The following is a 3,200-nucleotide window of genomic DNA, read 5'->3' on the forward strand; positions in this document are numbered from 1 at the left end:
CTTCCACCGCAGTCCACTGTTTGGGAAGTTTTCCTGCTCAGGGGAATGCACTTGCCAATGTCTCAACTGCTGCTCCCAGCATTCGCTCTGGCACTGCACTCATTTTCCGTCTGACACTTGCTCACTGTGTTGCTGAGATCATACAGTGACTTGGTGTCACCCGGCCAGGAAAATGATACAGATCAAGGGTTTTGCATTGTTGAATTCAATTGTCAGTTTAGCCTTATTTAGGATTTCAAAATTGCCTGTCCTGTACACAAGTGCGTGTAAAAAATATCTGAGTGGAAGAAAGGTGTTCTGAATAACGACATTGAGCACTATGCACTCTCCTCCAGTCTGGAAAACAATTCCTCTCAGACAACTTTACACCTCCTGCTGTCACGGGCTCTTCATTCCGTTGACTTCAAATCTTCACAGAATTCAACAGATCTTGTTGCATCGTCATTTCTTCATTTTTGTTCAGATCACTGTGAGCAGAGTGTCATAGTGGGAGTGTGTTTGCCCCACAACTCAGAGGTAAGCTGATACTCTTGGAACCGTCCTGTACTACTTATCATTTCACCAATACCAGGGAGAAATATCTGCTGCTCAGCATAATTTACGCAATTCACTTATTCATATTGTCAAATGTGGCAGCAACTTACGCGACGAGGTGGCCGAGAGGTTAAGGCGATGGACTGCTAATCTATTGTGTTCTGCACGCGTGGGTTCGAATCCCACTCTTGTTGTTGTAATCAACGGTTTTCAATTTTGCTATTTTTGGATGATCACAGCTGTCCAATGGTCTGTTTCTACGCATCGATGCTATAATAAATTCTCAAAGAATAATTTGAGTCTGTTGCCTAATCTGCATTGAAATGTAGATTGAATTGGGACAATGAAAATGAACGCGATTTTCTTTTCCAAGTCAAGTTGCTGTGAACTTTTATCATATGAAAGAGATCCAGGAGAACCAAATAGCGAGAGATGCGAAGTGCATGTTGATGCATGCGATTCTTAATGAGGGTTTTGTCAGATGAAATTTGTAGCAGTTGGGTAGAAGCGATTCATCTTGGTGAAAAGAGCACAGAGAGACAGCAAGAAACAATGGAGATATTTCAAAAGTGGCAGGGGCAGGGTGTAGGGGCACCCGAGAACTGGTTGTAAATGCACAGTTGAGAATTACCGATGTGGGTGCCATGCTTGGGCACGGACAGACTTACACATTGGTCTTATTCTTTCCCCCTTGCTCTCGCCATTGATGAATGCTGGACATAAGTCACATATAAACACAAGATGTGGGAAGCAAACTCCCTCTCGTTATGCACACACTTGATGCATCATATTGAACTATGAACTACTAGAGAAGTCAGCAAGTTAACTGCAGGGACTGAATCTAAACTGTGTATCAATAACCGCAGATTTATGCAGCATAAACATGAAAACTGATTTGAAATGTCTTTATACGCATGTCATTAACAGACAGTTCGTTCTAATAGCCGTGTGGCTGAAAGAAGTAGAACCACATTTCAAGGTGGATGACAACATTACCAATTTTGTTCAGAAATTGAGATCTATTTGCTCATTTGACACAGGGACCAAGTTTAATTTAAATAATACAAACCAAATTACCTCACGTGAAATAAAAGAGTGATGCCATTACAAACATTGTCCTTGCTAAGTAGCAGTTATTCAACGTGAAAAATAGAATGTGATTTCTAGTGAGCATACGTCAATTAGCACGATTATCTTACTTCGGATTGACTGCATTATGCACATGCAAAATAAGTTTTAAGAAATAAGTCCATTGGAAATAATGAGTTGGTGGTGATTAAAAGTAAGATTAGGTTCTCATGATGTGGATATTGCACCAATGGCTCCAGTGGTGGAAATGGTCAGTGGGCAGTATTTCCATGATGGTATAGAGGTGTGTGATCTGCCAGGGATGGGCGCTCCCACCTCATATGGAGCAGCGTCTGTTGACATGGACCAGGGAGTATTGTGACATCAGTCTGGGAGTTCCAAGCACACCTGGAGAAACTTTTATTGACATACAGCCGCAGGGAACATTGGGACATCAGTCTGGTAGATCCAACTTCAACTGGACCGCTTCTATTGACATGGAGCAGGGAGCATTGAGACATCAGACTGGGAGCTGCAAGGTCAACGAGAGCCAGGGATGGGAGCTCCCATTTCATCTGGAGCAGCGTCTGTTGACATGGACTAGGGAGCATTGTGACATCAGACTGGGAGTTCCAACCACACCTGGAACAGCGTTTATTGACATGGAGCAGCAGGGAGTATTGGGATATCAAACTGCGAGATCCAACCTCATTTGGAGCAGCTTCAGTTGACATGGAGCAGGGCGCTTTGCGAGATCAGTCTGGGAGTTCCACTCTCACCTTGAGCTTCTTTTAATGACATGACGCAGCAGGGAACATTGGAACATCAGACTGGTACAGCCAACAGCAACTGGACGTTTTCTATTGACATGGATCATGGAGCATTGTTACATCAGACTGGGAGCTGCAACTTCAACTAGAGTAGCTTGTATTGACATGGAGCAGCAAGGAACATTGGAACGTCAGGTTGGAAGCTCCAGCCACTCTTGGAGCAGCTTGTATTTGCATGGAGGAGGAGGGAGTATTGTGACATTAGGATGGAGGAAAGGGTATTCAACTATTTTAATCTGAAGTAAAATAGGTTTCAACACCTCAGGTGTTAACTGATATATGAAGATTCTGTCATGGGAAAATAAGTAATTCATTAGATATTAAAGACAAGTGCTGCAAATATTCAACTCAGGAAACCGCATTGTTACAGAGAGAAATGGGAATGATGTTTCAAGTCTTTGACTTTTCTTTTCTGGCCGACTCTGCACTAGATTACATCACCAGAAGGACGTTTTCACTCATTTCATGTTATTCAGTTTCCTGCAAATACGGACAGGTCATTAACATAAACTAAATCTGAAAATTAATGGGAATATGCGATGTTATGATTAGGCTGGAGTTTACCTCTAATTATGGTGAAAACGTAGCAAAGTAAGTTGCAATTTCCTTGATCAGCAGTGACCTCATTGATTGGCTGATCATTTTTTTAGGACAATGAGAAGTGAATCATTTATGGTGATTCTCTTTGTTCTTTGCTTACCTTGTGACTGTTACATTTATTGCTCCTGCCATTGTTAGCATCACAGCTCTGTAGCGTGTAAAATCTCA

At 42.2% G+C, this 3,200-nt stretch overlaps 1 non-coding gene across 1 annotated transcript; it reads left to right on the forward strand.

The window, feature by feature from the left end:
• Nucleotides 1–646: 646 nt before the first annotated feature.
• On the forward strand, nt 647–728 carry trnas-gcu (transfer RNA serine (anticodon GCU)). The gene has a single exon. It is a non-coding gene; the product is annotated as a tRNA-Ser (tRNA).
• The last annotated feature ends 2,472 nt before the right edge of the window (nt 729–3,200 follow it).

The sequence above is a fragment of the Chiloscyllium plagiosum genome, unplaced genomic scaffold (genome assembly GCF_037043375.1).
Source record: "Chiloscyllium plagiosum isolate Xiang-an unplaced genomic scaffold, Cpla_swu_hap1 HiC_scaffold_47, whole genome shotgun sequence".
Classification (NCBI taxonomy): Eukaryota; Metazoa; Chordata; class Chondrichthyes; order Orectolobiformes; family Hemiscylliidae; genus Chiloscyllium; species Chiloscyllium plagiosum.